The 13,928-nt window shown below is 27.1% G+C and overlaps 1 protein-coding gene across 9 annotated transcripts in view; it reads right to left on the bottom strand.

Moving 5' to 3' along the window:
• Positions 1-13,928, bottom strand: part of LOC127285903 (forkhead box protein P1) — a 426,402-nt gene that overhangs the window by 366,718 nt on the left and 45,756 nt on the right. The window contains exon 1 of one of the 9 annotated variants that reach the window (XM_051312170.1): positions 9,620-10,315. The exons of the other annotated variants lie outside the window; for them this stretch is intronic. The gene's annotated coding sequence lies outside the window, so the exon portion shown is untranslated. Of the gene's footprint in view, positions 1-9,619; positions 10,316-13,928 lie in introns of those variants that run through there. 9 annotated transcript variants of the gene reach the window in all.

Genomic DNA, 13,928 nt, shown 5'->3' with positions numbered 1-13,928 from the left:
TTTTTTTTAGGAAAAAAAAACACATGTTATAAGAAATTGCAAATATATATGCCAACAAACTCACGAGCGAATTTACCCACGGCCTATTTCGAAGGGGTCATTATTATTAAAGTCCCTCATAAAACGCACTGTTTTAACCAAGGGGGAAAAGGTAAATCTGAACACACGAATCATCCCGTTTACACCAACGCGCACTAAAACTTTTTACATTACATTCATATATTTTTTTCTTTTCTGCCTCTATATAAGATTTTTTCAACTTTTTTCAAATCTCAACATTTCAAAAATATAAATTTAGGAATAAATTTAAAAAAAAAACTTAACTATTATTGAAAAAAGACCAAATAAACTATTTTGAACATATAGTTAAGCCGCTATTTGGTATTTCAAGTAGGAATTTTGGAATTTTTCTAAATTAGGAAAACTAGTAAGGTCCTAATTAGTACCCTTTTTCTGAATCTAGTGTATCAAATTTCTTGTAACTTTGCAATTTTGTAGCTTTTGACCTCCTGAACAAAAAATGTTAATGACAAAATCCAAAAAAATGGACAGATTTTTTGTAAAATGAGGTTAAAGTGGAAAATTCGAAGTGAGCCAGATGTAAACGCACTTAAAAATGAGTTGAACCCAAATAATTGAATTAACTAGTTTGAAACTTATTACACAGGGGTCTTTGGGGTCATTGATTGCGAATCCAGTGTTAGTTTTTAAAAATTCAAAATGGCGAATCCAATATGGCAGACGAATTTCTTAAAAATACATCGAATTCACATAAAACTCATTACTCAGGGGTTTTTGGGGTGACTGATTGCGAATCCAGTGTTAGTTTTTAAAAATTCAAAATGGCGGATCCAATATGGCCGACGATTTTTTTAAAAAATACATCCTATTCACTTGAAACATGTAACTTGAAGGTTTTTTGGGTCGCTGAAGGCGATTCCAGAATGGGTGCAAAAGGAAAGTGCAAATCCAAGTCCAACTGTATATTCCATGAGAACAAAAGAGACAAAGAGACTATCTATCTCTTGTACTCATGGAATTTGTACTTGGACTTCACTTTTGCACCCATTCTGGAATCGCCTTGACTAAGAATTCGATGTCAAATCTTAACATTTTTTGTTCACGGAAAAACTTTGTTCAAGAATCATTCCTAAATTTGTTCAGGAACTGAGGATATAAGAAAAATTTTGCAAAATTTACAGAAAAATACAAAAAATACAAATCTTCATTGAAGAAAATACTTGTATTTTTATTATGACATTGGAAGACTTCTTGTTAATGCCGCGATCGGAATATCTCAGTCACTGGGCGTTGAAAGTTTCTTGAACTGTTTTAGAAGACACAGTACAGTAACCAAGCACTAGGCAGGGATTGGTTGCGTCAAATATGTTTCCAATGCATAATACCATAAGCTGCTAAGGTAGCTGAGAGATGTAAAGCGGAGTTTTTGGACTCTCGAGGACGTGGGATCGAGTCCTCCCAGAGTAAATTTTTGTTTTCTCGCAAACGTAAAAATTTATTTTAAAACAAGTTCAAGACTTTCTGTAGTGAGTTTAGGAAGTTGTCTTGAATTTCTCTACAATTCTTATAGAAATACTGCTTAGAATTTTTCAAAGAAAATATTTAAATAAGATTTCTTAAATTATTCTCATATCCTCAGTTCCTGAACAAATTTAGGAATGATTCTTGCACAAAGTTTTTCCGTGTTCAGGAGGTCAAAAGCTACAAAATTGCAAATTTACAAGAAACTTAACCGAGAGTATTTTTTCCATGTATTTGGTGCGGGGTCCTTTTGAAATTTTTTTTAACTTGAAAAACTAGTGAGGCGCAAGTGCCCTTTTTTAATCTAGTGAACACCCTATTTGTAATATCGCTCAGGAATTTTTCTAAACTAGGAAAATTAGTTAAGCCCTTTTTCGCATCTACACGGAGAAAAAAGAATTGTTGTGGTTACTAAAAATTAAGTCTACACAACAATTTCGGATTGTCAATATAGAAACAGCAGTTCTATTTATTTTTAGGACCAAAAAAAAATTGTTAAAATGGAATTGTTATTAAAAGTATTCGTATTATTTGCTGAACAACTAGAATTGTTTGATGAACAAAGAAAATTGTTATGGAACAGTTGAAATAACAAAACTAAATTGTTAAATCGGCAATACAATTTGTTGTATTAACAAAACTTTGATCCGTCTAATACAATTTTTTCAGTTTCTTCGCCTTCTAAAATAATTGATAGCAGATTTCCATAGGTCATATCACCAGTTTTATTTGCATTAAAATCTGTGGAACATGCAGCTTCTGAATCAAATTCTTTGACCTGAAACCAAATAATTATTTCGAGTTGAAATTTGTTGTTAAATAATATTTAATATATATTTTGTATTTTTTAAGGTGAGGTTATGTTCAATAGTAACCGACTATAACTTTACCGATAAACGATGAAATTGTCTCTTCATCCAGTCACTAAACTTACAATAGATTTCTCACTTTAACCGGATTCATTATTTAACAGCACTTTGTCATTTAAAAAAAAACTAATAATAAAAGCAAAAGTGGCACAAGTGCCAGAAGCAGACGACGCGACGCTCTGTTCACCAGTTTGCAAAAATTCATGCTGACCACGTGACATGGAACAATAAAACTGTCAGCTGAACAAATCCAGATTGTTCCATCAGCAATCGACAGAGAGTTTGCTTCTGTAACTGTACGGCATTGCAAACTGAACAAATCTGACAACAAAAAATTCGTGTCGTTGTTAAAACACAACATACATGTGTAGTGACAACAATCCGAATTATAATATTAACATTTCGAATTGTATAATATCAAGAAATCTACTGACAACAATCCAAAAATTGTTTGCACAACAATCCCATTTTTCTCCGCCATAATAAATATCCTAATTAGGGTTTCCTTAAAAATATTTTGCTACTTTTTTTAAACTAGAAATCTAGTAAGGCCCTGATCAGTGTTATTTTTCAATCTACTAAACGCCCATTTGGGGTTTTTGTTCAGGAATTTTTTTTGAACCAGAAAAACTAGTAAGGCCCTATTTTGAATTTAGAGAATACCCTTTTTAAGGTTTTGTCCGAAAAATTTTTGGAATTTTTTTAAATTAGGAAAACTAGTAGTAAATATGTAAATAATAATAATAATAATTTGCGCTGGTTTAACTTAGCAGTACAATGTTTGCGTCTTTGGTACTGGATTTAATAACAACTCATTGTTAATAACAGCGGACAATAGTTTCTTTTGATAATAATAATACTGAAATATGCGGCACGCATCGCGAGTTCAGTGTAATCTTAAAGCGCGCAACTCTATATCAATTGTTTACATGAGCTTGCTCTTGTCATAGTAATTGTTGTATACATGTATTAATATTACAAGTTCTCAGGAATGGCACATATATATATATAACAACACCTTAACATTTTCAAAGAAGAAATAATAATACTATTATATTTGACGCTCAGATTATAATATTACAATCGACTTATTACTCTTGACCTTTTCATATAAAAATAACTACTCAATAGTATAACTAATAAAAAGGTTCGAAAAAAAACCGAGTTTTAGAATGAGTGGTTTAAAATTCAAATGAAAATAAATATTACGAAACGTAAAAATAAGTTTCTACTTACAATAAGATTTATCAGATAAATATTGTTGTAATATTAATATGAAATAAAAATTTCATAATTTAGATTAAAAAAAAATTAATTCTATTTTTTCTAAATTTAAGTTATAATGAAAATGTCTATAAATATCAAGATAGTATCAAATATTTTTTTTAAATGTATTAATACTCGGATTATATATATATAAACAAGTAAGAGTATTAAATAGGACTGCGAACTCGAGTTCAGTTCTGATCGATCGAAAAGTTCATAATATGACTATTATTAATAGTATATAAGATCAACTATCAAACAATCATAAATACATTGCTGGATGAATTTAATACAAAGTTATAAGAATAAATTTGCCTCTCTCTCTCTCACGATGATGTATTATAATATTCTTCACCAGAAATAGAAAAAAAATTCCACTCAAGAGTCATCAGAATGAGTCAAACTATAGATAAAAACACAACAGACATGTAAATAAAACAAATATATATATATATATATATATATATATATATGTATAATAAGCATTCAACAGTTGGTAAAAATTATCACCATTTAAATAGAGAGACTGACTCTCTCTCTCTCTCTCGCCATTACTTGTATAATAAAAACAAGTAATCTCCACGCAGGACTAAACACAATAGGAATCTCGCACATATCTTAAAAGATGTGAGAAAGAATTTTAAAGAAGATAAATCTCACAAGTTTCATTTTTCTCAAGAATTTTTCTCAAAAAAAAAAAAAAGTAAAATTGCAAAAAAAAATAAAAAAATCTCTTTGCATGTTTATATGAGAAACTACAAATAAATATATATATATATGCTTCGAACGGAATTATAAAAGAAATAATTTTCCATCTTCATTAAATCTGTTATCTCATTTAATGTTTTTCAAGTAAAAACAAGACAAAAATTCTTCATGCAAAGTTAAACCTCTTGCTTTTCTTCGCACAAGACTTCAAGCACCTTACAAGTCTGCGCTCCGGTTGACTATAAATAACCGAAACTGTTTACTCGCTTCAAATGCTTTTGAATGTCTTATTTTCGAGCCACGTTATATTAACAAAATCCCTTTCAAAAAAAAAAAAAACTTGAGCATCATTTTTTTTTTTTTAAACAAAAATTTAATTTATTTTTTCACTGATTTAAAAAAATTTATTTGTCTTTTTTCCCTATGGCTCTGACAAAATAATTTTTTTTTTCTTTAAATCAAAGAAATTTTTTATTAAATTTCTTTTTTTTCCAAAAGGCGGATTTTTTTTTAACAAATTCAGCTCTGATATTTTACCAGTATTTTTGATAAAAAATTTCTGACTTTTTCCTGAATTCTCTAATTTTCCTGACCTGAGGCAATTTTTAAAAAAAATTGCGATTTTTGTCTGAGCTGATGGAAAAAAATTGGATTCTAAAAAAAATATTATTTGACGAAAGATTTTTAAGGCGATTCAACGCCCTTGACATAACCTCAAATTAAAAATTGATTTTATCACTAAATAAAGCTATAATTAAATAATTAATTTTATATTAAATTCTAAAAGAATTGTACGATTTAACACAAAATTAATTTCAACTAAAATAAATTTTACTAATTTTCCAAAAATCCAATTGTACAATTTAAAAAATAAATATTATGCTATAATTTATTGTCAAATAATAATTATTTAACATTTGTTTTAAGTTAATGAACAATATATTAAAATTTTTATCCAATTTTATTTAAAAAAAAATTTAGATCATTTTGTTCTTTAAAAGATTCTCTACAATATTCTGCAAGTTTTTTTTGTTGAATAATATTATTTGGTTTAAAAAATAGGTTTAAAAAACAAAAATTTTATTTGTTTAATAACTAAAAATCTGAAGTATACGTAACGTTTATGATAAACGATTTTTAAAGAAATAATTTTTTAAAATGAAAAATTTTACAATTTTTTGCTAAAAAAAATATTTTTTTTTATAATTTATTGATTAATGAAAACTACAAGAAATATTTTTTAGGCAAAAAATTATAGAATTTTTCATTTTAAAAAATTATTTCTTTGAAAATCGTTTATCATAAATGTTGCCTACTACAGTTTCGTTAATAACTTTTGAACAAAATATTCTTAACAAAATTTCAACAAAAAGAAAAAAACAACAAACAAAAAAAGAAAAGTTGGTGATAAAAAATTATAATTATTTACTAACTATAAATAAAAAAAAAATTAAAAGCGCAAAAATGTTAAATAATTATTGTTTAACAACAAATTTTAGCTTTAGGGAAGGTGATCGCTCTGAAATTTTCGTTGTTATTTGGGCAACAATTTTTTTCTTAACATTGTTTAGGATCAAAAAATGTTTTACGTTATCAACTCTCTAAATCTAAATTAGTAAAAAAGTTTACTAATTTGAATTAGTGACTCACTTTTTGCTTCTCAATTAGTAAAATTTTACTAATTAATAATTATATTATTAGTAACTTTTACTAACAATTACTAATTTGACTAATTAATAATTATATTATTAGTAACTTTTACTAACAATTACTAAAATTTTACTAATTCAGAAGCAATAAGTGAGTCACTAATTAAAATTAGTAAACATTTTTACTAATTCAGATTTAGAGAGTAAGGTCGAAAAATAAATTAACATTCCTAAACAAGAATTTTTTTTTTTGGGGGGGGTGATTCGAAAACTGTGACTTTAAAAAAAAAAAAAGTTGTTAAAAAGATAAAAAAAATTTTGGGCAGAAAATATAAATGTTCTCTTAGTTTCTGTTCTAAACTTGTAACTTTTAAGAAGCTTTGGGGGGGGGGAGGGGCGATTGACCCCCTCGTCCCACTGTAGATCCGAGCCTGTTATCAGTTAACTTAATTTATAGGTTATGGTGCAATTTTTTGTAAATTTCTACAAACTATAATATTCAATTAAACAAATATTATTGATTTTTCAGTTATTTTTAATTAGTTATATTTTTCACTAATATTTAGTTATTTTTTTTACTTTAATTGCTAAATAAAAAAAAAGTCGTGCAAAGCATTACGAACTAAAATATATACAATTTACAAATTAAAATCTACAATTTAAAAACTGAAATCTACAATTTACAAACTAAAATCTAAAATTTACAAACTAAATGCCTCCAATTTACAAACTAAAATTATTTTTAACTAAATTAAATTTAAAGAATATTATTTTTTATATACTAAAAGCAAAATTTATTGTCATTAAGACTTTTCTTGTTAAAATATGATTAATAGCATATTGTTATCATATGTCATTTACATATAACGAAATTCCAATTTCTAATATATATATATATATATATATATACATATCACGTCAATTGACAAATATGCCAGATATATAAATTGATCATTATGATCGTAAATAATGAGAAAATATTATATTAGTGATTTTATCGATCAATTTTATAAAAAAAAAAATTTATTATTTATTTCTATAAATATATTACATTTAAAATAATGATGGCTTTCTTATTTCCAAGGTCAATTAATCGAGTTCGATGCCATCCGCAAGCAGACACACGGTTTTGCACGTGCTCACATATATATACATGTATATATCTCTAATCTTACAGAGAAAATATGTCTCTGCTAACATATATAACATATATCTAGGTACATTGCCGTGTGTATAATTATTTCCATACTGCTTGATTTATGTATTCATAAAAAAAAATAAATAAAATAAATAAAAAAATTTTAGCCAAAAAAAAAAGTAAAAATATTAATAAATCCATTCGTCAGGCATAAATAAAAAAATAATTCTGATATAATAAATCATCCATGTTTGGCACTAACATTTCTATAATTTTATATATATATTTACATTTCATCAACTTTCAGGACAATAAAATATCTGCTATTCTAGAAAATATTATACACTGATAGTGTATAAATAATCTATATCTTCTATCAAAAGTTATTAAAAATTTTAATTGACTCCAAAATCTAAATTGTATTTCTATACATGGAAAGAAAATAAATATCAAATTTTTTAAAAGTATTTTCTTGGAAAATTTGTTGGTAAAAAGCGAAATTTCCAAATTTACGAAATAATAATACTAATCTAAACTTTTTATAAAAAACTAGCGCCTCCGACGGCCTTTGGCCGTCACTGTTGCTTCTATTCTTTGTCCATTTAATTTAATTTTTAATTTATGTTTCATAATTTATTAGAATTATTTTATTAAATATTTAATAATATTGTTAACAAAATGCAAAAAAGGCATGTAATTATAGAGAAAGTTTCAAAGAGAAAAATAATAATCTATTATATTTGTAAAATTTGTCTAAAAATAATAATAATTGTTGAATAATTTTTTTTTTTGAAACTAAAAACACTTTTTTATTCAAGGTAATATTATTTTCATAATAATTTAATTTATTACAATTATTTTATTATAATTTAATAAATTTCATTATTTTAAAAAAGCGCGCGCTATTTTGTCTTGCGGGCCATTGAAGTGATTTAAACTAAATGTAGGTTATGTTCGTGTCTGATTCATGACAGCTGCAAAGTATTTACAACAAATAAATACTTTGCAAGTGTATATTTATTGCAAATAAGTAAATTATGCAAAATATATCTGTGGAACAATAATTTACAGTCATTTTTATAAAATGAATATTGATTTAGATGCTATGGAAAGCAAAGTTCTTTTTTTCTTACATTCGATTTTTTCGACCATTGATATATTTCGTTTCATTTTCATGTGCTTTGCATGCACTGTCTTTTTTAAGAAAGGATAGTTATAGAGTAAGTGTACCAATTACGGCGCGTTCATAAAAAAAACTATTATTACAATTATATTTAATATATTAAAGTTGTTAAAATTTATCAATCTTCCAAGTCAATTGGCGATTCAAACAGCTACACTAGCGCCACAGTTGAACTAATTTAGGCGTGACTCGCTCTGTAGCACTCCATGTGTTTTAAATTATTTTTTTTTATTTAACGCTTAAAAATAATTTTACAAACGCAATAAAAATATCAGAATAATTAAATAATTTGAAATAAACTGTCAAAACAGAGACTGCTTTAGAGCGAGTCACGCTTAAATTAGTTCAACTGTGGCGCTAGTGTAGCTGTTTGAATCGCCAATTGTAATATTTGAAAAAAGGAAAATAAAAAATAAAAAACGATCCCTTTTCTTAACGTTTCGACAGCACAGCTGTCCTCATCAGAAACGAAAAAAAGTCTGTGACTTCTGTTCAATGTTCAGTGACAAACTAATTTTGTAATTTTTTATTTTCCTTTTTTCAAATATTACAATTGACTTGGAAGATTGATAAATTTTAACAACTTTAATATACACTCACCAAGTGATAAATTCAATATTATTGAAATATAAATTTAATATAACTGTTGTCAAATGATTAAAAAAAAATTATTTCAATCTTTTTATGATACAATTACTTATAAAGATGCCCATTTAAACAATTAATAATTTAATTATTTGAGATCAAATTTTTTCCCTCGCCGTAATTGAAACATTTTTAAGATTTTCATTGGCTTCAATTTCGGTGGGCAAAGTATCTTCAAAATACACATAATTTTATTCACCGAAATTGGTTTAAATAATCGATTTTTATAAAGTTAAATTTTTTTTTTAATATCTAAATAACATAACCTTTTAGTTTACTAAGTCTTAAATTGACTTTATATAATTATGTCAAATTCTCTATTTCACAGGTGTTTTGACTCGAATCGAGCCGCAATTGGTGCATTTACTCTATTAAAATTTGGTTTATTTTATTTCTCTATTAATTGATTTAAAACAATTTTTATTGATATTTAATTTTGTAAATAAAAACCCACCCTTTTTTAAAAAAAAAATAGAGAGTAAATCTCTCCTAAAATGTTATTGAAAAAAAAAAGATTTTTTAGAAATTTATTTTTTTCTATAATTTATACCTAAAAAGCATTAATTCTTTTCTTCTGGAATCGAAGATTGTATTATAACCAAGATGATGTATTACGTACGCTTGTATTCGATGATTCTTAAGGTGACGTAATTCAGCGTCCGTACACCTGTTGGTAGTAGCGAGCTATGTAATGATCTTCTTGTCGTCTCATCAACAATATTACCCAGGCTCATAAAGAACTATGCGTCAACCTTGACACCTCGAGCGATGCAAACACATACACACTCACACACACACACAATATTCAATCCACGTGGAACAACACATATCCTCCTCATTAAACTATTAAAATATGCACTATTTTTTTTTCCCTCCAAAAATAAACACCAATTTTCCACTTAACACACACGAAACTACACTTTTCGTAATACTAACCTAAACACCAACCAACTTCCTCACTTCAACTACCCATTTTCTTTTTTAAAAAAAAAAAAAAAAAAAAAAAAAAAAAACACACAGGGTTAAGAACCTAAAAATGTTTCAATTAAGAAAGGAAAAGAAACTTTTCAAGGTTATAGGAATTTTGAAGATTGGAAAGAAGCCGGTAGTTTTTTTTTTTTTTTTTTTTTTTATTGTATAAACCGACGCGACTGCTCGAGATCTCTATAAATCCGACACACAACGGACGAACGAACGTGTACGCAAAACCCGAGCAAAAGCAAAGCCTCGCTCGGTGAACAGCCCGCGGCCCCCACGTTGTTTGTCTCGCGGAGTGGCCTGTTTACATGTTGACTCTCTGTTTACGCGTTTCGTCCATCTCTCTCCCCACCCCATCCCCTTCTCACCCACGTTTCGCGAGAGCCGCGTTACCACTTCCTCTTCTCTTTGTCCCTCTTGTTTGAAACATGACGCGCTTTCCTTGTCGCATATGTATATATATATATATATATATATATATTGGTGCTTCTCACTTCCACCCATGACCCCGTCGCGCGTTAAGATCGGACTGTTCTCTCTCTCTTTTTCTTTCTTTCATTCTATTTGCCACACGTATGTTATATATATATATATATATATATATGTCGAGACTATATCAAACTGAAGTTCACGACAAAGAAATATATATGAAAAATAAATATAGTTATAGCAAGTATTAAAGAAGGAAGCAGATTCTTAAATCGTGGGAATCAAAAAGTTCACTATCTTTACCTTGTAGTCAATGTTATGACATCCTGGATTTTTTTTTATAAGGAATTTTTTAAATTTTATTTTCTATATTATTTTTCTTTTTTATAGGATCTAAAATTTGGTATGTTAGAAAATTTTTATTTGCACTCAAAAAAAAAAAATTCATGGTAAATTTGACTAAATTTTAACTATTTCTCCTAGTTCCAGGAGGCGCATCACAGTTTTCTTGTGTGTATCAAATTGATACAAGAATTAAGATCAACTCATGGAACGTTTTCAATCAATATAAGGTATCAAATTGATCCAAATATTTGGATCATTTTCAAGAAATGATCCAGAATATGGAATCATTTTTTGATACCTGAATTGGTATCAAAGGGTGTTTTCGGCATTCACTCAGAGTTAACTCTAGAGTTAACAGTGGTGCTCAATGATATTATCTTTGAAAATTTATTTACCTAAATAAAATAATTGATTTTCTATTTTCATCACCCTGAGTTTGAAGTTAGTTGTCCTTGTTTGCTTACTTTTTTTAATTTATACGTATTTTTTGTTTTTCATTTAAAAATGGAACATATTTTTGCTACCCATAAACGTGTTATTTTTTTAAAGTTTATAGTTTTCAAATTTTTCATTATTTCCCTAACTTTAATTAATCTGAATTGTTTAAGGAACTAGATTATTTATTTTAATTAAAGTTGTTTTTTATAAATAAAAAGTTAAAATAATTTTTAATAAAAATAAATTATTATGTTTCAATTTACACTTTTCAAAACAAACAATCCGTTCACAAATTTTGTCGGCCATTAAAGGTTAGGACTGACCCTTTTTCTTTACTCTCGCAAGAAAACAGAGTTAACTCTGGGTCATCTTGTAATAAATTTTTGGGGACTTTTATGAAATCTAGAAACAAAAAATTTTATTTTAACATTGCATTACTAGAATAAAAGGCCCGTTTCACATGTTGTTACAATTGCAAACCCTGCGCCAATCAAAATGAATCGTCTATGCCAAATTGCCAATCAACAACGTTCACAACCAACAGACGAACTGAAAATCAAAATTTACATTTGAGCACCACTGCTAACTCTAGAGTTAACTCTGAGTGAATGCCGAAAACACCCAAAGTATAACTGTCATGGCTGGCATGCTCTTATTGACAAGTTTATTAATTAATTTATTCACTGCACTGAATATTAAGATATTAAAAATACTTTTATTATGAATTTTAAGAAAGAGAGAAGCGAAAACTTATAAATTGCGAGCAATTAAATAAGAAAAAATTTATTTCGAAATAAAATGAAATACACTAACCTTTATTTATGTTTATCACATAAGATTTAAGGTTAAGTTCACAATCACAACACTTGAAAATTTTTAATTATTTTTATGGTTCAAATAATTATCTATAATTTATTTATTATAATTGAACAAAATTTAAGCAATGCACGCTTGATAAATATTTCTAATGCGTTGTCAATTAATGCAATTAATAATTTCCTATTACAGAATATCATAATCGACATATATGACATTTGTAAACAAACAGGGTTGGGAAACAAGAGCCCAAAATATGTTCGTCCAAAGCAGAGTTGGGTAGGATTCTGTTTTACGTTTAAGGTTAACGCACATGTAATTTTGAAATAGGGAAAAACTGAATAATTATTTTTTAATAGTTTTGTTAAAAATAATTTGAACTGTAAAAATAATGAAAAAAATTCAAATGTTGCGATCTTTGTTCAGACAAATGAAAATTCTATTAATTAGAAATTCTGATAAGAGTGTCGAACGTTGTCTTGATCAAAAACATGAATAACTATAGTCTGTTTCACGTTCACCTCTTAATTGCAATGTTTTAACTAATGAAATTTAATGTTAAAATGTTAAAATTAAATGTTTAATGCTAATTTAAATTTAATGTTTTAATCAAGGAAACTAAACTATACTTTTATAAACAGGTTGAGTACCTTTTCGTGATAACTGAGCGCTCATAGCGAGAATTTGGAAAATGCATACACTTTCTGAAAATTATTGTTGGACATAATTTCAATCCTACCCAACTCTGCTTTGGACGAACATATTTTGGGCTCTTGTTTCCCAACCCTGTTTGTTTACAAATGTCATATATGTCGATTATGATATTGTGTAATAGGAAATTATTAATTGCATTAATTGACAACGCATTAGAAATATTTATCAAGCGTGTATTGCTTAAATTTTGTTCATTTATAATAAATAAATTATTGATAATTATTTGAACCATAAAAATAATTAAAAATTTTCAAGTGTTGTGATTGTGAACTTAACTTAAATCTTATGTGATAAATATAAATAAAGATTAGTGTATTTCATTTTATTTCGAAATAAATTTTTTCTTATTTAATTGCTCGCAATTTATAAGTTTTCGCTTCTCTCTTTCTTAAAATTCATAATAAAAGTATTTTTAATATCTGAATATTCAGTGCAGTGAATAAATGAATTAATAAACTTGTCAATAAGAGCATGCCAGCCATGACAGTTATACTTTGATACCAATTCAGGTATCAAAAAATGATTCCATATTCTGGATCATTTCTTGAAAATGATCCAAATATTTGGATCAATTTGATACGTTATATCGAATCAAAACGTTGCATTCCAAAATGATACCATCAAGTTTACAGTGGCTATGAACAAACAATAGTTGAAACAACTATGTAAAAATTGTCAGATTAACTGTAAAGTATAGTAATAATTACCACTTTTACAGTAAATTTAACCAAATGAAGAAGTTATTTCAATGATTTTTTGTCAGTCACATTAACTGTTTCATTAGGTTTGCAGTTACTAATTTTCATGGTTCCAGGAAGCGCCTATTAACAAAAAGTAGTTGAGACAATTATGTAAAAACGGTTAAATCAATTGTAAAATTTAGTAAAAAAAACTATTCAAATAGTAAAATTATTATTATTAATATTGAGATCCATTTTTTCATCCTCTCCCCTACTTACTTTCGTTTATATATGCCTTATTATATTTAATTTCTACACTCTAAATCTGAATCAGTGAAAATTTCACTGAATTCAAATCAGTGGCTAAGTTTTCTTTAATTAACCAGTGGAATTTCACTGATTTACAGTGAATTTCAGTTTTTACTGATTCCCAGTGAAATTCCACTGGTCAATTAAAGAAAACTGAGCCACTGATTTGAATTCAGTGAAATTTTCACTGATTCAGATTTAGAGTGTATATACCTATAA

The sequence above is a fragment of the Leptopilina boulardi genome, unplaced genomic scaffold (genome assembly GCF_019393585.1).
Source record: "Leptopilina boulardi isolate dan_hultmark-lab unplaced genomic scaffold, ZJU_Lbou_2.1 LbouV2_121, whole genome shotgun sequence".
NCBI classification, from domain to species: Eukaryota; Metazoa; Arthropoda; class Insecta; order Hymenoptera; family Figitidae; genus Leptopilina; species Leptopilina boulardi.
This window is presented reverse-complemented; position numbering and strand designations above follow the sequence as displayed.